General features: G+C 27.9%; 1 protein-coding gene across 10 annotated transcripts in view; it reads right to left on the reverse strand.

Annotated features, from left to right (window-relative positions):
• The window catches only part of LOC106685837 (serine-rich adhesin for platelets), a 103,961-nt gene that overhangs the window by 55,342 nt on the left and 26,253 nt on the right, over positions 1-22,366 (reverse strand). The window contains exon 1 of one of the 10 annotated variants that reach the window (XM_014428779.2): positions 14,833-14,934. The exons of the other annotated variants lie outside the window; for them this stretch is intronic. The gene's annotated coding sequence lies outside the window, so the exon portion shown is untranslated. Of the gene's footprint in view, positions 1-14,832; positions 14,935-22,366 lie in introns of those variants that run through there. 10 annotated transcript variants of the gene reach the window in all.

Genomic DNA, 22,366 nt, shown 5'->3' on the forward strand with positions numbered 1-22,366 from the left:
ATTTTCCGACTCGAACATCTGTCTCTACTTTCCCTTTAATTAATAATCAAATTATTTTATATATTGTATTTATCCATTGTTTATTATTGCTAACAATGAGAACTAATTATTTATTTCAAATAAGCCAAATTATATTTATTTTAGAGTAAATTAAAAAAAAATTCTGTTTAAGTCCTGATAGTCAATTTCGATGAGGATAAGATCTATCTGGTATTAAAGATCACATAATTGTACGGTAATTAAGCAAGTTTAATCATAATCTTTAGATCCGCTTTTAAGAAAATCATAAAAAAAAAAAAAAAAAAAAAAAAAAAAAAAAAAAAAAAAAAAAATGTGAAATCCATTCTCTAAAATTGTAGGTAATATCCCAGGTATACATATTACCGAAATATATAAATTCAATTTTTGAATTTTTCAAATTCGTTTTTTGAGCTAGGCTGCTTACACACCCACGGACAATTTTGCTTTATCTACCCAAACTAGGTGAAAGTAAAAAAAAAAAAAAAAGTAAACACACTTCCTACACACAATATCATGTTCATTATCCTCATGAATAATAAGAACATTAATTATGAGAAAATATTAAGTAATATCAAACAATAAAGAGAAATAAATAATTAATGACAATGTGCAAATGAACGTAGGAATTTCAAGATATGCAGGCCAAATGTCAATGACACAGCGATGGGTTTTCAACTCTAAATATAGCTGCATATTTCTAAATCACAAGCAACGCAGCAAGCTGCATACCAGACAAACCATTAAGCACTTTAAACAAAATTTGGCAAGATGCCTTTTTGAAAAATGCATATTCTTAAGATAGTCCTTCTTAAATAAAGGATATAACAAATCACAACAATATTTTATTAAACGTCTCATCTTAAAACCTTCAAGTATTGCCTTTTATAAATTAATTTAATTTTTTGCAGGTGTTAAGAATTTGAATTTGTAAAAAAAAAAAAAAAAGATAATCCTCTATATACAATTTTATATATATGAAAAAAAAATACGAAATTACAACAAAATAATAAATATAGCATAAAGAAGATAATAAACTTTGCTATGACAAAGAAGTAACTAAAATAATTTTGAAAATAAATGAACTGTTCGGCGAGTTTTTTTTCCCCCAAAGCTACTTTTCCAAGGTCAATAAATTTTCAAATTTCGACGTTCAAATCTAGACAGTACTTATTAATGACATAATAAACGCAAATAAGTTCATAATAATAGAGATATCTCGTGTTCAGCTTGATTTATACCATGCGCCAAGGCACTACCGCAACTTCGCGTGTTACAAAATAGGGAATAGTTAAGGAAGGATTTCATGAATGGGGTATTGATCCAACACCAAATGGCTATTTTCTACTACAATTCTATTATCGTAAACGTCAAGACAGGAGTATTTACGTCCTGTAGAATATAAAATAATTATTACAGGTACATTTTTAATATTCATATTGCAAAAATATCTAATAAATTTAGAAATAAATAACATTGCAGTACAATATATAAAGAGCATTTGGTTCAATACTGTTTCTGGCCAAATTTTATGGGAAGGATCACGCTACCAAAATTCCCTCCCACCCTCCTATGGGAGGTATATGTGTCGAGAAAGAATAAATACAATAAAATTTTTAATACAAATAAATGAATAAAGAGCAAATCAACAAATCAGGTTGGTCCTGAGTTATTCTTTACTCATTCTCATATATTATTAATTTTATTGTACTTATTCTTTCACGCCTTTATGTGATCTTAACTTACTTCTTTATTTTCCGTTTTTAAGTGTGTTAAATTTTGTTTTCTCAATTCTACTTGTTATTACGTCTCCTATTCATTTTTAACCTCATAGTTTGTTTACTTCTTATCCCAGTCTATTTTATATTTATACTAATTTATTTCTTCTATTCTTTCATTTGTATATTATTTTGTTTTCACTTATATTTATATAATTTTAACCCTACTTTAATTTATCTTTTGTATTTTATTCTATTATTTCAAAATATTTTTAGTTGTTTTTTGTATCTTTTTAGGCCTGATGAAGCTCTATAAAGTGGGACGAAACGTCGGAAAATAAATTATTTTTCTTACTTATATAAATAAATAATTAATTAATACTTTTTTCTTTTCCTTGTGACCACACCCCTGACTGACCATCTCCTTCATAATTTGAATTGATACGGTCATTTTAAAAATACGGTCAATAAACATTCTGAATAAAATAATTTCATGTACTGTTCAATACATTGTTTTGTTCATTAAGCGATTTGAAATTATAATTGTAATTGTGTGTCAAGAAATGTTATTTGGTTTATTAGTGCCATTAACAAAAAAATTATAATTATAGGTAGAGCCCTGAGTTTTGTTAGGAAATGAGAAAATAATCGACAAAACTTATAAAACACGACAAAAAAAAAAATAAATATTGGTTCCATAATGCATATCTGTGTTCATGATACAGATGAATACCCTATCTTGTGTTTAAATCGTGAAATGAAAATTCTTTAAGTAATAAAATATAAAAATAAATCTGTATTATACATGTGCTATGTAAATATTACTATAATATATATAATAATATCGAAGATAATGAGTAAAATTAAGAGGAACTTTAAAAGAGCGAGAACCCTAAACATTTTTTTTCCTTCATTATTACTAACGAATTTTTTTAAAACATTACTTACGCATCTATTAAAAGGAAACTCTAGACCTGTTTCCCTTCCCCAGATTAGGGGTACCCACTTTTCAGAAGAGCTCTGGCTACAGTATCAGAATAAATAATTACCTACCACAACCAGATTTCAATACGGGTTCCAGAGAGTTAGCAACACGGCACCTTACTCACTGAGCTACCCTGCTTATCAAATATAAATAAAACACTCATTCTATTATATTATAAATATTATTAATAATAATAAGTAGTTCTGTATAAATATTAATTAAATGCACTAATTATTTCTCTAATGTTTATAGAAAGCAGGATTTTTTAACGCTCATAGTGGATAAAATTTCTTGACTAAAGCACAATTATAATTATAATTTCAAATCGGTTAATGAACAAAACAATCTACTGATCAGCATACGAAAATATTATATTTAGAATGATTAAAAAAAAAAAAGACTAAGATACTTAAGACTTTCATAAGCCCTTAGAAACTAAAATTAATATTTATCATTTAAATTTTACGAGACTTTTGTAAAGGTTTTGGTCAAATAACCTTAAAAATCAATTAGAAAAAAATGGGGTATAATGTAAGTTTTCTACAATGAATAGAATCAAAAAAGATCTTGCTCTCATACCAGACAGCCGGGTATAAATAGCTGCTTCCGTAAATATTTAAAAACATTAACATCGTTTAAACATTTAAGCCGACATGGGTTTCCGCATTCCGAGATTAGAACATCAAAGAAACATTTACAATAAAATAAACATGACTAATGAAATAGAGTGTGAGTTCCAGGCTACCTAGTTATAACTGCCGAGGTATTTTGCTAGTACGATGACAGCAAACAATAATGGAATATAAAAAAAAATTAACAAGAATAAAAATGATCTATGAAAGATTTATGACCAAAACTTTAATGTACTAGGATGCCAAGTGGTCACCATTACGCTTTAACACCAACTTTGTCCAATTCACTGAAAGGTAAGGTTCTAACTTAACGGATTCTAATCTGAGCCAGAAATTAAAGTTCAAGTCTTATTGAGCCATGTTATTTAACATAAATCATAAATAATTATACAGTTCATTCTCAATTCTATCGAAAAATAATGTACTTTTTTTTTTTAATATCCGATAATTTATTTATTGATAAATAATATGATAATCTGCTATATTTGGGAAATAGGTAATAGTGATAACTGACCACATTGATACTAAAATTAAATTAAAAAATAACAAAATAAAATGAGAATAAAATAAATAAATAATTGAAAAAAAAATTACAACAAAATAAATAAAACCTCCCTCTAAATATACATAAAAAGAAGGATAAAAATCAAACTATGTACATGAAAAAAAATTTTTTGAATTTTAGTCAACGCAACAAGCAGAATTTCGCAGAAATTAAAGTTCAAGTCTTATTGAGCCAGTGACCCGCCTTCTCATTAACGGGATGATTAATTTAAAAAAATATTTACTAAATCATGAGAAATAAAAAAAATAAAAATAACACAGAATGAGTAATCACTTATCAAAACTTGTTCTCTTTTCATCTGAAGATAGCTCAACTGATAACGTTAATACGTGATGATATAACAATAAAGAAATCGCACAGCAAGGAAAACAATCAAGAGAAATTCTAACTAACTTTTACTCTAATTTAAAAATGATTTTATTAAAGAAACTGGAGTTTTTTATAAATTATTTAAAGTTCAAAAAATAAAGTGTAAAACACCTAATAATTAAATTAGTGCATTAATTGACGTTTCGTTTAATTTTTAAGTGTCTAAATTATTAAACTTAACAAAATGAATAAAAAAATATATATATACAAATTTGGAGAAGTTAACAATCGAAGCTGATTAAACTATATGCATTATTAAATGTATAATAGTAAATTTCATAACTTAAAAATAATTTTATAAATAAAAAAGATATTGAAAATATTTTATTAATGATTTATATTATAAAACAAATGGTAAAACGCAGTATAATTAAAGAAGTACACTAAAAGTGGGAAAATGTAAAATTTGTACAAATAAGCAATAACCTAGAATAAAATATTTTAAGAGAGATTCTTAGTTTAGTAAAATTATTAAATTATTTTTTTGTTACGGCAAAAGATACAAATAAAATCAAAATACTAATAAATATCTAAGGGGATGTATTTAAGAAACAATAATAATTTCTAAAACATAAATGAATAAGTTATCAATCAGTATTCTACAAATTTGATTTAACATAAATTATAAATAATTATACAGTTCATTCTCAATTCTATGGAAAAATAATATACATTTTCTTCTTATTCTATTCTTACTTATTTGACTTTTTTTTAATATCCAATACATTATTTCTTGATAAATATTACAATCTGCCATTGTAGGTCAATAGGTAATAGTGATAACTAAACTACATTCATACTCTAAAATAAATAAATTAATGAAAAAAAAAATCAAAATAAATAAAATCTCTCTCTAAATATACATAAACAGAAGGAAAAAAATCAAACTATGTACATGAAAAGAAAAAAAAATTATATATTTGAATTTTAGTCAACGAAACAATTAGAATTTTGTAAAAAATTGTTTATTTAATCAGGAAAAAATTACATGGTAGGCAAAAATGATGTAAGTGATATGAAACAAATGCTTTGTGTTTTAAAATTAACATTTATTTATCACATAAATACGAGTGAAAAATGTGATTTAATTGGCAGAGTACACAATTAAGCATCAATACATCGAATATAATAAAATAATATTTAATATTTATAAGATTTGTTAGCTATCTCACAAATGAAACATATTTTCAATTTAAACAATATTATAAAATACATTTTTAAAAACATTATTGCATAATATATATTAAAAACCAGAATGCCCAAGCGGTCGATAAACCAAGAGACACGGCCTAGCCTAGAGCTCTCGAAGTAGGTCTTGGCCGAAACATCTTAATTTAGCAACGCATGCACTTAAGTTAGCTGCTCCGAGTACCATAGCACGTGTTAATTCCATATGAAGCAGGCACATTTACATAAATTTATGTACGAAGAATAAAATATAAATCATTATAAAACAATCTAATTACATACATTTGTTTGATAACACAATAGAAAAGTAAGATTTTTCTATTTAGCAACCATTTTATTAAGTTTTTTTTTAAAAATAAAATAAAGCAGTAATTACAAATAACGCATAGTATAGCACTTTTTTTTTTATCAACCAACAAATTTATTTAAATTAGAAAACTTATTAGTTGTCTATTGCTCATGAGTCATGATTATGACCACTATTTTAAAGTATTTTTATCCTTAATCGACAGGAATTGAATAATTATTTCACATTCAACTTTTAAATGTTTTTAAAAAGTAATAAAACTGAACAAAAGTTGACTAAATACGAAACCTATCATACGAAATCCTGATGAATCCATTTTTTTTTTTTTTTTTATGACATTCTGCATGCGATGGACTCAACCAACGGGTAAAAGGGTTTTTTCAATATCCTTTATAACAAGATTACAAAAGCCAAATTAATTCCCCTGTTATGTTGTTTTTCCCTTGTAAAAAAGCATTTTGGATATATGACTTCATTTGTAATCAATAATTTGGTAACAAACAGTTTTATTTATCTCCTTTATACAACAAAATCTTTACACTTTTAAAATAAAACCAATCGCTTTTTAAAACATATTAATTATCAATTCTCTGGTTACGCTGAAACCGTCATTTAAAAACAACGTTGAAAAAGAAATAAGGTTGAAAATGTATTTTAAAGGAGGTATAGTAATATGTTTGCAATCGTTATGCTAAAATCCACTAAATCTAACACAAAATTTCAGATTCCTTAGAAACCTAAAATTCAGAAAGTATAACAATAAAACCTATAATGCTTGATCAAATAGCCTATTTTTCAATATCATAGAAACCCACAAAAATCATTTAGTTTTCTTATAAAATTTACTGTTTTAAAATTTTTATAGTCTCATGAATAATTTGATAACTTGGACTTAGCACTCAATTATTGGCAGAACCAAAATCCTTGATTATTTAAAATGAATTTTTTAGTAAAACTATGATTTTAGAAGAAATATAATATTAAATGATTAACGTACAACTTTTAAGGTAAAACGGAATTCTAATAACTTATCAATTAATTATTAAATAAATCAGTCTATGAAATAATTTTTAAAAAAATCAATGATTTACATAATTTGGGGTTTTTTAATTAGAATTTGACTCTAATCTAATCCAACCTATTCTAGCCAGAGGGGAAAGGTCGATTCTATTATCTGTAACTACTTGGAAATAAATGTAAACCCGTTATTTTATAAACAAAAAGACACAAATATGGAATAGAAATAGTTTAAATGTTGTAAACTAATTCTATTCATGGAATATTCATATATCATTTGTATATTTAACTTGTTGCAGTTCTGGAAGCAGAATCTTTTCAAACAGAAATCTCCTCTTCCTCTAAACAGCTACCTCATCCTTCTTTAATACAGGTTTTGCGCAGCCTGACAGGAAACAGGCTCCCTTTCAAACGTCCAATTAGAGATGATGTACCCCAGGGACCAACCCTTGCATCGCTTTTGTACATTGTATACACTTAAGACGCACCCTACACAGCTGGCACATTACTGGCCTCACATGCTGGTGAGTTAGCATATCACCGACTCTTATATATCACTTATTAGAATTACGAGGAAAGAATAAACTTTAAAACATTCATCTTAATCAAAATATGATCACAGGATGGCAGTAACATAACGCTGGAGGGTACTAACACAAACTGTGGAATTATTTCTAGCCTTAACACGACTTAAGACGTGTCAAATTAATATTTGAAACTTTTCACTTCGCTTGATTATGGAATGAAGGTAGGTCAACAAACCCAGCAGCAAAAACCTGTAAAGGTGCTGGGAATAGCATTTCCAATACTCCTAAATATTATACACAATTTCAGCAAAGGAAAGATGAGGTATCATTGATGTGACAGTACTCCCCAGTTCCTGATAAGAAAATGACATTTAAGGAGTTTGCAGTAATAATCAGGTGGTTGAATTTTCCAGCTTTGAATCGCTCTTTTCCATGATGCAAAATGTGAGTAGGTCGGATAATGAGATGTCACTATCTCAACAATTGAATTTAGAATTAAGAAAAAACTTTTTTTAATTTACCAAAATTTTGCGGAATGGAGCTACATTCATATTGCTATAATACAACTCAATTAATATTAGTTTATCCAAAACTATTCGGCAATAATCAGAGGCAAATAACTAAACATGCAGAAAAATATGAGCATTAATTTCTACCTAAACATGACTATAGGTCGTTATTAGAAACCCATCAACTTACGGACGGATTGATAACTTTAACAAAAAGTGAGAAAGGAGTATAAAATGAAACGCTCGGAGACAACTGGCCAAGAGAACAAAGACTGCTCTTTTGATTTTTTTCCCCTACCTCCTATTATTTATTTATTAATAGCGAATACAATATTTAGAACAAGGAATAATCAAAAATATATATAAAATGCAAGGGGTCACAATATTGGCCCAGGATCCGCTGGCCGGGGGTTACAGAGAATGGGGAGGGACCGCTCCACTGCGGTAGAGCTATTGACTGGATCCGTCCGCATATATCCTATAGATGATCTGGCCTTCTGTCAACTGACATCACACAGCTTACTGGCCGTAACATACATGAATACCATAACATGATATATATTTATTTTCAATAATTACGAAGATTTAGAATTTATAATTCATATAAAGGTGTATAATGAATTTAAAATTATAATACAATAACTAAAATGATAAAGATACAGAGAAAGAGTAAAATTTAATCTGACTCATCCCTTGAAGCTGGTAAGGGGGGAATGACGTCATGCTTGACGTCACCAACTAGGCCGTATTTTCCGGACGGACTGGTTGAATGGGTCTTATCATTGCTTTCACTGGGCGGCTGCTTCTGGATTATTTTCTAATAGCCTATTCCTTTCACCTTCTATTTGTAATTTCCGACTGTTGCAGTCCACGTTTATAATTACAGATATAAAACCAATCTTCTTGATTGAAACTTTCTGTCTGTATCATGCTGTATAAACAGAATACCAATTATGATTAAAAAAAAAAGTAAGATTTAATTGGTGAAAAGCATTTCATCTAGTGTACTTAACCATTTACAGAACGTCCACTTAAATCAAAAGTAAGCTTTGAAAAAAAAAAACATACGTTTTCTAAGAAATAGAATGACATATTTATTGCACTCGAGTTCTTCAGTCACATATAAATTAAAGAGTGGTGTCAAATTATAGTTACTGGAATGAAATTCAACTAAATAAACTTTTGGTTTTGTAGTAAACCAAGGACATTTATTATTCGTACAATAAGGATTAGGACCAAAAATTCGAAAGATTAACTAATCTAGTTACCATCTAGTATCTAGTTTACAAGATAATATAATCTAAGTGTGTAACTAACTTAAAAAATGTCCTTTCATGATCAACTCCATACCCATAAACACCTACTATGTAATTAAATTTAATAAAATAGTGAATTGATCTATATTCAAAATAATAAATCGTTGCAATGGATTAGTATTAGTTCAGGTATTCAGCACATTTAGTATAAAACTAAAGTAGTTTATAACGTCCATCTTTGTGGAAGTACTAGTTTTCATAATATTTGCTAAAATAAACAGATTTCTAGCAGTCAGGATCAAATTTCATATGAAAATCTAAAAACTACTACCACTACGAAGATAAACGGTATGAACTACTTTATAGCACATTAAATCAACTTTAATTCGAGTGCTATTAGAAATCTGTATGTCTAATGGTTCCTGAGATAAAAGTTTCCCACAATAAATTCACTAAGTATAGATTTTTCAGTATATTCAGTAGTAGTTTTATGATATTTTCCTAAATAAATTAACAAGACGTCCAAATAAGCAATACATTTTTTCTCAGATTTTTCGAAAAAAAATTTAAAATAGTAATTTTAGACTTCCTAAAATAAACAATCCAATTATATTAAATCGTTAATTTTATATGCTAAATATAATTACTTTATTTATAATTAAATATATCAATTTCGTTAACTATCATTACTAATGATTTCTAGTTTGTTTTTTTTAATCTTCCAATAAATAAATAGTTCCATTTTATACAAGTTTGATTCATAGTAATACATGAGATTAGCAAAAGTACGTCTTAAACAGTGAAAATATTTGGTGAATAAATGTAAATTATCTATTTGCAATTAATCAGCGACAGATTGATTGATTAATTGGTAATTTATCATATAACCATTAGTTATATTATATAATTACTTTTTTAATATTAACAATAATTAATTAGACCTAATCCAACAGTTACTTTTTATTTATATTTTTAATTATAATTAAATTTGACTTGTTTCGATAATTTTTTTATTTGTATTTAAACAAGTAATAATCAAAACCAGGTTAACATGCAATTTTTTTTAATTATTAAAAAATAAAAAAAAACCTTGCAAGCAACTGATTTGTAAATAACAAACAACCAATAATTACGAATCAAGCATGAGCCACAAAAGCATTAAGAATAATTAGCTTTAGCAAAAGCTAGCTCAAAAATACGAAATTTTAAGAATAGAAAAGTAATCAGAAAAGAAAAGAAAATTACAAAAGATATACGGACACACTAGGTAAAGATGACAAAGTCTCTGTAGCGGTCAAAATGTTGAAGAAAAAAAATGTTAACATTGAATATATTTTGTTATAATGATTTCTAAACACTTTATATTTACCTCAGTTTTCAAAGACGTATGAAAAATGTAATCTCCGATTTTGAAACAAAATGGCAGATGGCGCAGCCATGACAACTCTAAACAAATCTGTTCATCATTGAAAACAAAGCAGATTTCGGTTATTTAAATTTTATTTTATATTCTGCGTTTCTTGAAACGTGAAACCTAAAATTTTTATGGGGGGTTATGTAGTTGTTTTCCTAAGCCCCATTGCAAATAATAATAATAAAAAATTATATTCTGAAACAAATATTTCGAAATAACCGTCAAGATTGAAGAATGAAGTATGCGTTCTGTATTTTCTTTTTTTTTTTTTTAATACATTCTTCAAAACAATTTATAAATGTTTACGCAGCGAATTGGAGTACTTGAAATGAATTGAACTGATATTTCGGGAAATAAATTTGTGATCTCATCCTAAAAATATCTACAATATTTATATATGTGTATGTACATCTACAAACAAACTAATTCTGAATTCTGAATAAATATTTTTAGATTTACCAGAAATATAGGATTGGGTGTATGCTTAATGTCTACTAGTAGGACCTCGAAGATTTTCTCTCTGAACTTTGCCTTATTTAAACCCTTAAAACAATTTAGTAGTTCAGAAATAAAAGTAGTCCATTCAAATGGAGAACAAAGATTTTTTTATACTAAAATAGTATAGTTGCTTTAATCTAAATCTTCATAAATTTTCCGTAACCTCCAGCTATAAACTTATTGAAGAATGGAACATAGAAATATTCTAAATGATGTTGGTTAATATCAAAATATACCATTTAAGTTAATATATATTTATTTATATATATAAGATATATTTCTATCTTCTAAGTTATGAACTAATAGAAGCATTAGACCATAACCGAACGAAACAATGGTTGACACTTTTGCAATCTGGAACGTACAATAGGACAGGATTAAGTTTATCTCAAGAAGTGAAGCATTAACTAAATCCTAATCTCAGTTTATTAGGTGAAATGAGGCCAAGATATTACAGAAATCAAACAAAGTATTAAAACAATAACAGCGTTCTTCTTGTAAATATTTATTAGTGTGTTAACATAATAATAATTGGTTATAAGTTTACTAAATTTAAATTACTTGAAATTTCTAATTCACGTGAAGTACCAGAACTGTAAATATGCCGAAAACAGAACTTGAGAAGTGACATTCCAAAACAAGTTTATTTTTAAATTTTTATTATTATTGCCATCTCAATAACAAAGTCAAAGTTTATTCGTGTATAAAATAAACAAAAAAAATATATACTTGGAATCAAATTATCACTTAAATATCAACGAACAAATTTGGTTTTGGTAGTCACATTTCTGTTTCCCCTAATTCAATCAAACGTAAATACAATTTTTAATGGAATTTTAATTCGTTAACTCAGCCTTGAACTATGGAGAATCAGCAATCCAATAGAATTCTTCAGAAAAAAATAATTTCGATAAAATACAACTAATACGATATAAAGTAAAATATACGAATTGGGAGGGGTAAATAAATAGTAAAATCAATAAATATTATGTTAGGAGAGAAAATAAAAGAAGAGAAGGGGGAAGTAGGGTGATTAAAACTTCCAAATTAAAAACCAAAAGTAACGAAAAAACTGGGAGAATCACTATAAAATATTTGAATACAAAAGTAAATATTTCATCTTTACAGATACAATGTTACTTAACGAAGTTAATTTTTTTCAAAGCATTTATTTCAAATTAAACGTGAATTACACCAGAAAGACTAATTGAGAAGTTGTGAAATTTTCCTGAAATTGAGTTTTATAGTGAAAAATTTTATGTGATAGAGATATTGTGTTGTTAATAACATGAGTTAGGGTGTAAAATTAAATGGTGCTGAGGCACACCCATGTTATGGATTAAATATTAAAAACTTATACCTAAGACTATCTACAATGTTTACAAGACCACTGCAAAAGCTGCAACAGTTCTGCCTGTTGCAACTGCACTGGTGAGGCCATTGGTGGCAAGATCAGTAATTTAATGCATATCACTTTGCATACTTTTTAAGCATGGGGTTGATGATGCTGCAGTAGATGGCAATGTCATCCGTGAAAGCGACGATCGTAGCTGTTCTGTAGTTTTCGCCTACTACTTCAGCAGAGTAAATCGAGAACAATACTGGCGAGAGTAGTGCCCCTTGTAGCACACCACAGTTCAATGGAACGGTGCTAAACTGCTTCTCTTGAACCATTACACAGAAACCTCAGTTTTACAGAAAAGAGGCAATGACCGAATTATGCTGCTTCGGACATTCGAGACCTATAAGCTTACTTTATCGATATCTATAGGCTTTTGGCCGGTCTATGGAAGTCATAGCCGTGGCCGTATTTCTGTTGAAGTTGGAGTTCACTTCTGTCTTTAGCTTTATGAGATGGTGTTCAGTGCTCATGTAGGCTTAAAAACCAATTATCTCGTAAGGTATTGTGGAATGTTGATCACAGAATATCTGAAGATAATTCAAGATGATCTTTTCGTAAACTTTAGCGAGGTACTGCTACAGGCTGATGGGTCTGTGGTGACCCGTCTCATACCAAGAGTTACTCAGCTTGAAAAGTGGAAACAAGATGGCGTGTTGCAGGGGAGTATTTCAGCCTCAAGCAAAAGTTTTATAAGTTCACAAGGTGCCAAAAAAAATTAAAATAATAAATGACCTGATCTCTAAGGTGTAAAATATTTTTATAGGAATGTATAACTACATTAAAGGCGAAAATGAATATAAAATGTAACTTATTAATAATACATCGCAGCTAACAATATCATATCAAATGGGGAATGATAATTTATTATTTTCTATTCTTGTAATAGTCTACTTTGGATTCTTTAACAATAAAACCAGAATGAGTCAGAGATCCAAGCTCTTCAACATGTTACTCATCTAGCTCTAGGAGTAGGTAATGAACCATGCAACCGGTTGAAGTAGGAGCATCCAATGGAACCATGATGACCTCGAAATAATGACTTGATATTAATAAATCTCTAAATAAACAACCCAAATTACGATTAGAAACCTATAATGGATGATTATTATTACCCAATCATTAATATAAAACTAAAATACATTTTCTTGAATGTTTTAATGTTGACATAAATTCAGGATCTCTGCAAAAATGGGCATGTGAGAGAGAAATTCGAAGACAATTTAATAATTAAAAATTTCTCACGATAGAAACTTAACCAAAGGTTATTTTCTTGTTCAAAAGCAATTGACTACTTCGTTATCAATCGAAAAGATTCACCAAAGATCAAATCCGAAGATAGTAAAAATAATGAAACTAATGAATAACGTTACAGAAATATTTTTAAACTAAAATTCTTAACCGAGAGGAAAAATTGTTAAAGAAAATTCAGAAAGGTCATACAGGAGTTAAAAGATGCCGAAATGGAGGTTGAAGAAAAACCATCAGGTTTTAAAATAATTTTTTTACACTTGTTTTCAATAACGCTTACTTTTGATTGGAAAAACAGTTTCGGTTTATAACGGTTTAAACAAAAAAAAATTAATGTGTGTACGAAAAAATCATTATTGTTGATAAGTGTACTAAACCTTGATGTGATAACATTATCAAAAACCATAATAAAAATATATTTTTTTTTATGTATGACTACAGTCATCAAATAGTCAGACAATCAGTCGACAAATAGAGTTCCTGATTTAGCATGTCAACAGAATAAATGATTAAAAATAACAGTAAACTGACCTGCATAAAAGGCAATCAGCTAGTTTACCACCCAAAGGTAGTTGCAGATTTAACTTTTTTGATATTTATTTTAAATAAATTAACAACGATTTAAAAAAAAACCATAATTCTCAAATTAATAAAATACAAGAGCGTTAATTGAAAATCGACCTATAATTATAAAATGGATATACACGGATAGCATATACATGACTCAAACCCGCAGTCCTTTAAATATATGACTTTTATTGAAGTACTATTGTGTTTATCTTTACAAACCAATGTCATATATTGATTTATTTATTGTTCCTTGTTATTCTTTTAAACAATTTTATAATTTAGGGAACAACTATATGTGTATGAGAAAGAGCTTATTCTTCTATTTTTTTAAGTCAAAATACAGAACTCCTCTATTTCTCTGGACTTACAAAATTTAACGTCGGTACAATATTGATAAACTTAATCATTTGGTAAAATAAAATATAAATATAACTCTAACAAAATATATATTCAAAATTTTCAATTTACATAACATTCATTATATAAATTGAACATTTTGATGAATTATAAAAAAAAAATCAATTACAATTAGAATTTTTAATTACGATGTTAAATTTTGCTAAGACAAAACTACCGTTTAAAGGAATACTTCTAAAAGAGTATACTTACAACATGGCTGCTAATGGCGGAGTAAGCTAAAGAAGCAGTAAGCTTTGTTAAATGAACTGTAAAATCGAGGACGGATGTCGAAAAACAACTGCAGGTTTTTAACGTCACTATATAACATGACTCACGGCATAGATAAGATATGCTCACTCAAAAATTAGACGTGGAAATGCATAAAGTTTTCAGATGACTAATTTTCAGAGGAATAAACTAGGTTCAAGACCAATATTGCCAAGTAACTATTTAAAAATTTAACAAAATAATTATAATTCATATACATGCACCTAAAAGTTATTAATAATGTATACTTAAACAGAGGAAAATGTATTTTCACTGGAAAACTTCAAAAAGAATAATTTTGCGAGTAAGATTTTTTTTCTTTTTTTGCCATCTAACTGTGCCTCAAACTAATTTCCGCAACATAATCGACAATATTGCTGTTGTCAATATTGCTAAATTGTTATTAGTTATTAACGGATGTGACGGTGCGGGTTGGGGTATAGGTTCTAGAACGCCAGATTTGGAACATTGTATGTTTGATTACCACCTGGGGCAGTTAATATTTGTTTCTCAGCGGATCCGAAAAATGAATCTTCACACTCAATCAAGGTGGTTAGTACGCGGCGGAAACTTCAATGTAGTCGTTGTAGGTTACCAAAAATGACTTCGAGGCTCACTCGTAGGAATAGTTTTCTCCACCAGGCATAGATAGCAAAAAAAAATCGTTTACACAAAATACCGGATTCGAACCAGTACCGCGCCCAGTTCCCAGGTTGCTAAGAACTTCGCCTCAACCACCTGAGCTACGGACGGCACTAATATCAGTCATCCATACATCCAATAGAAAATCCAGTCAACTTCTGTTCGGTATAAGTGTAGTCTTAGGTGGTTAGTTGAGCAGTTTAAAATTGGGATCCAAAGCCAAAAATCACTCCAGAACTATCTAAAACGCGACATTACCATTCGCCATTTTGTTTCGAAATGACAGCTAATTAGCTGTTTCATATGCCAATATCTTGGTCAAGAAAAAAAAAAGTGTTCTTGAATCATTAAACCTATGTCTATTAAAAAAATATATTTTTTTTTTTTTAGGATATATAATTATTTAAATATTTATACACAATAAACCATACTTTTTCAATCAACTACGTACTTCAATATTAACATTTGCATTACATATTTTGTAACTATTTATATATATTTTTTTTTACATTTTACTTTAGACAATAACAGTCTTTGATAACTAAAATTTTGAATTTACTATTGGTACTATATCTTATCCAAAATTTACCGTAATCCGGAAGAGCATACATTATTCCGGATAAAGGAGGTTCCATGAGAGATAAGGTTATCTAACTACAATTTATAATAAACCTTCGAATCAAGGAATTATAATTAAGTGGAATCAAGGAGAGAGCCTAGTCTCAAGTAATTCGTACATTTTAAACTAAAGTGCAATTCGATAGGAAAGCATGCAGATTAATGTGCCTAGAGAACGGAGAACTCTAGAGAACAATTGTGCTCAGTAAGCGGCTGATGCAGTGGGAATCGATACTCCCATTGTACAATGCCTCCTCTGCGTGTCCTTACACTGTCTCTCATTTACGTTGGACAAAATGAGACACTTCTCACGATTTTGTTCTTTAATCTCAAGAGGTTCTCCATTCTGAGAGGAAAAGTTCCTTTTAACATATACAGCCATAATTTCGGAGAAAGTAACTGCACCAAGATGTTCACGTTGACGTTAAAACAGACTACTTTATTATTAAGATTAGCGTTCTGAGAATTTTTTTTTGTTTTAATCCTACCTCACTATTCCTGACATTTAGGTTGGTTACCAAATTATTTTAACTAGAGTATAAGGGTCGAGTTAGATATCATGGGGCCGTCACGGAATAAAAGTCAACCGGATTTGAATCGGTGCCGCTGAACATGGATAAGATAACACCTTAACAGATTCGAATACTACGACCTCGTATGAGAATATTATTACGACATTCTCAGATCACAGCTTTGATCTTATTTTAGAATCAAGAATAAATTCAAATAAATACTCTATGCATCTATCCCCCCCAACAAAAAAAATTAAATAAGATCTAATGGGAAAACTAAGAAAATAAGACATGACCCAATATTTTAATAGCTACAGTCGTAACACAGATTTATTACCGCAGAGGGAAAACTACTAGATACTACGTAATACATCTAGGTTTATTTACACATCTTACAAAATAAACGAGTATAGAAAGCGACCATATAAAAAATATCACCAAACGAATAAATCAATACTGACCTACAAAGCTCTTCAAGGAAATTCACTCAACCTAATCATACACTTGTGATCGGCCAGAAAGAAAATTGTAATCAGATTTGTATTGAAAGAAAAGGGGAAAAAATTGAAAGTATGAGAAATATAATTTTAGAGCCAAAAGAGAAAGGTAATAGTGAAATCGGAAAAAAAAGATCCCAACAAAATATTAGGTTGGTGCATATGAAATGTCGGATTCTTTTACATGCAAATATTTCTCTTCCTGTTTTCGTTATGCTTTTGTTTTTTGCATAACCTCGTTAATAATCGTACTGTCCATCGCCAGAGTCACATTTCAACAAAGGTGATTTCTCATGAATGTTCCTTTTTGTTGTTTTGAATTTTTTACTGATATGAATTAATTTTTTTTTTTTTAGTATAAACCTGGTAATAATGCTCCAAAATCTGCACGCAATATAAACCAGACGTTTGGGCAAGATGCTGTTAACGATAGAAAAGTGCAACGTTAGTTTGAACAATTTCGGTCTAGTGACTTTACAAAACGAAATCAACAGCGAGGAAGACCAATTGGAAAGAACAATTGCGAAATTAAATGAATCCAAATATGAAGTTTTGCAGCACCCAGCCAATTTACCAGATCTCTTGCCAACTGATTTTCCTTTTTTTAAACATTTGGGTCTGTTTTTAGGGTAAAGAGTATAAAAATGAAGGCAGCCTGAAAAATTCAATAACTGAATTTATTGATTCTAAGCATATTTTTTTTTTTTTAGACAGGAATCTATGCTTTAAAGTCCTGCTGGGTCAAGTTTTATATACTTACTTAAAAATCCGACATTTCGTAGGCACCAACCTAATAATTAAATCGAGCCAATTGCATTTAAGGTATGTAACAAAAAAAAAATCTGTTCAGGAAAAAGCATCTTTAGTTACAATGCTGTCTGTATCTTCAACATTTTTTTTAATACTACGGGGGTACTCACTCCTATTTTACAAATACTTCCCAAAATAAAAAATAATTTATTATTTTAATTAATAAACGACAAATATTTTTTAGACTCATTTCTTGCATACATTTTCAAGAGACAGTGTAAAATAGGCAATAAATTGTTGTTCCTTATTTTTTTATCTTACACAATTTTATTTGTAATAATACTACGTTTTATATTTATATAGTGCAAATTCAAACTTCGTAACATCATTAAAACATTACATTACTTGATGCTATCTTCCTTGATATTATTGGATTATATGAGCATAATGACAAATAAAGGGAAATGGAATAATGAATTTTATAATTTGGGTTTTGTAAAATTAATTCAATGGCCCAATATCATGGGGCTAAAAAAAAGGTCAAGTTACATAATAACTGGTGAGCCACAGTTCCAATTAAAACCAAGATCCTACGCCAGAGTTCTTGAATAGCACAGCTGACGTAGAAGACACAATGCGAAGAAAAAAGGAAATGGGTTTTTTTTTTTTTATCTTTAGAGGATAGAGAGGAGAAAAGAGTAAAGGAAAATTAATTATTAATTTTTAAAAATTGGTCTCAGCGGAAATAATTAATTGCAAATAAATAACCTTCAATTATAATAACTTAAATAGTTTATTAGTAAATTACTTCATCGCTACCTCAATATAATGCTGATATAACAAAAAAAAGAAAAACAAAGGCAGATTTAAGTAAGTCTACATTTGATGATTTTGTTATAAATGAAGAATACATTTTATGAATTAACTTTTAAGCATTAAAATATAAGTGGTTTAATCAGGTAGGAAGTAAAAATGAGTATACAAATATGAAAATAAAATTATTGAAACCTACTTTCTCAAAGGTTATAGCACAGTAAAAGCTACATTAAATATATATGAAGAGAAGATGGTTGGGGGTGCGGTCAATAAATAACACAAATAAGTTTAAAGAACTTATTTAATAGTTCCTACGTTTCGGCCAGAGTTTTTAACCTTTGTCAGGGCTAAGAGCAACAAAACAAAGAGCAAGATAACAATCAATGAATACAAAAAAAAATTTAAAAATAGAAACAGAATGATTAAAGTAAATAATTATAATAAAAATAAAGTGATGAAAGAAGGAAAATAAAACGCACAAATAGGTAATTAAACTTGTAAGCAGAACAACAAATTCAAAGAAACAAAAAATTTAAAGTTATATAATGCAAAGAAACAAAGAAATATGAATAGTTTAATTTAATAATAATTAAAAAATTAAAATCTATGAAAAGAAAAGAAAAAAGAAAGCAAATATGAGTAACTAATTGTTTCATTAGTTACTAATTACATATTTCATTAGTTACACATATTTTCTTTCTTTTTTTTTCTTTCTATAACTTTTAATTTTTTAATTATTATTAAATTAAAATATTCTTTTCTTTCTTTGCATTATATAAGTTTAAAATATTTTTTTCCTTGATTGTGTTGTTCTGCTTAAATGTTGAGTTATCTATATGTGCGTTTTATTTTCCACTTCTTTCATCACATTATTTTTATTATTTACTTGGTTCATTCTGTTTATATATTTTTTTTATTTTCCACTTCTTTCATCACATTATTTTTATTCAGTATTATTATTTACTTTGATCATTCTGTTTATTTTATTTTATTTTTTTAGTATTCATTGGTTGTTACCTTGCTCTTTGTTCTTAGCCCTGATGAAGACTAAAAACTCTGGCCGAAACGTTGGCACTATTAAATAACTTTTTTAATCTTATATGTGTTATTTACTCACCGCACCTCCAACCAACTTCTCCTCTTTTGTATTATCCACGGTCAACTATTTTCTCATCATTATATTAAATATAAATTTATAAATACAAACGTATATAATACCATAACCATTAAATTGAAGCATCGTTAGCTTTAATGTCAGTAATCAGTTCTCATCCGGATTTGCTTTTAATAAATAATTTGAAGCCCAGTATAAATTAATGAATAACGAAACATGGCTGGTATAAATTGGCTGACTCAAGGCGTTAGGATTTAGCTCACGTTTCGTTCTAATTGCCCTTATAGCTAGCTCAAATAGCCAATCCCTTTCTCGATTTTTTTTTAACAGTACAGCCCAAGGACTTTCAAATTCCAGACCTTCAACAAAATTTGAACGCTTCTTTACCAATTTAATTAATTATGTATGCGGATTTAATAAATGTAAAAATTTTTACTTCTTTTTTTTAAGCTTTGTTGTACTTAAGCCAATCAAAAGTATATGAAAAATCAGAATTTTTTTTTCAAAATATCTAATTTTCTTTTTATATTCCATAATTACATTACGAATTTTCATAGTAGAAGTTATGAAATTTTTTTTATTTTTCGTTTCAAAAAGCTTTTTTTAATTGAGTTTGTCACGATGAATTAAATTCAGCTACGTGAATTAAATTATATTATTTTCATTTCATTAAATTAAGAAATATAACATTAATTGATCAATAAGGAAGGATTACGTTTTAATAGTTAAAAAATCATTTTACATTTTGAGCCTACCTTTCAGTAAATACAGTTTTACAACTTTAATTTTTGATTATTCAATATTTATACAAATTATATATTTTGTATTTTGTATATATATTTTATTGTATTTTAGTATTTAAATGAAAAATAAAGAGGTTTTGAAAAAAAAAAAAAAAAATTCTGTGTAAATTTTATATAAAGCTTTTATCTAGAATACTTTTTTATTCATTTTTTTTTTATTTTCTAAACATAATATGTTCAATAAATAATGTGTTGTTTCGGGATACACCCATATAAAACTCATTACGACGTATCAACTATGTTCACAATTTTAGTGAAAAATAAACTGAAGAGAAAAAAACCCAGACATGAAATAAAACATAGATACTTAATATAATATAATAAAATATATATTGCTAAAAGAAAATACTGATCGTGACTGTATGAATCAAAATGATTTCAAGCACTGCATTATTAATACTTTCTACAGGAATCTTGTTTCTTGTAACATTGGTTTTATATTAATTTATATAATTACTTTATTTCAATTTATTATTAAAATTATTTTAATTCATATCAATACTTATTACCAATAGTGAAATATAACTTTTTTTTTTTTGGGGGGGGGGGGGTTAATTTGAATGGAGGAAAATATAAATATAATTTATTGAACTTCATGACTGAGGGACTTACAATTACTTGTTTCTGTTAAACATTCCAAAAATATTAAAAAATGTATGAATGAACGGCTCTTACAGTTCACAAGAAAAATAACTAAACCAGTTTTTCGTCCCTTCAAACCTTATATATTATTTTATATTAATAACTTTTATACCCCTCAATGACTTCAGATATTTCAGAAACTCTTTAAATTTAATAATTTAATAGATAAAGTTAGTTATAATTGCTTGTATGTTCCTCAACTGGTATACAAACTCTCCTTGAAAACTATGCCGTTGGGTGAAAGTGACAACCATTAAGAGTGAGTTGTCTTCCTTTTCCGCACTAAGCAGAAACAGGATTCAATATTAAAGAAGCTCATCTGACTTAAATCTTGTTTGTGGGAGTAATACAGGATCATAACAGATGTTTACATTATAAATAATATTTCCAATAAAATATATATATTGAAAGATTTTTACTTTAAGATTATCAGATAAAATGCTTTGGATCTTTTTTTTTATTAGTAAATATTAAAATCTAGCGCAATCAAAACAAAATCTAATAATCCTATTATTTATTATTTGTTTATATGTTTTTATGATTTATATTAGTAAATAAATCATAAAAACATTTAAACAAATAATTGGCTTAAGTTTATTGTTTTATTTTTTACATTGATAATATTCAAAATAAACCCGAAATTAATAAAAATATGATTTTTAGTTATCTGATGATATAAAAAAAAAAATCAAACAAAACTATCTCCTTGCATTCTTTAAGGAAAAATAAATTAAATTAATATAAGAATAGAAATTTAAACATATTGATAAGTGTTATTTTTCATGATTAAATAAAAACGAATTTAAAAAGTTTAGATTGTTTATTGCATTGACTTTGGATTATTTATACCTAATGACCGTTGATATTAATAGTACATTTATAGTATGTGTGAAAATGTACAAATTAACAAGTCATCATCATAAATAACAGTCACTTCCTTGGAGAAAGGAGTAGAATTGAGGGAAAGAGCTGATGGAAAAAGTGATGCCAAAAGGGGAGAGGGCTTTATGATGAACTCCACGGGCGTGGCAAAGAAGTGAGAACCAATCAACGGGTCCTTTCTTACGTTCAGAATACAATGGA

This window comes from Halyomorpha halys, unplaced genomic scaffold (assembly GCF_000696795.3).
Source record: "Halyomorpha halys isolate HHAL.00 unplaced genomic scaffold, Hhal_1.1 Scaffold748.1, whole genome shotgun sequence".
Taxonomy (NCBI): domain Eukaryota; kingdom Metazoa; phylum Arthropoda; class Insecta; order Hemiptera; family Pentatomidae; genus Halyomorpha; species Halyomorpha halys.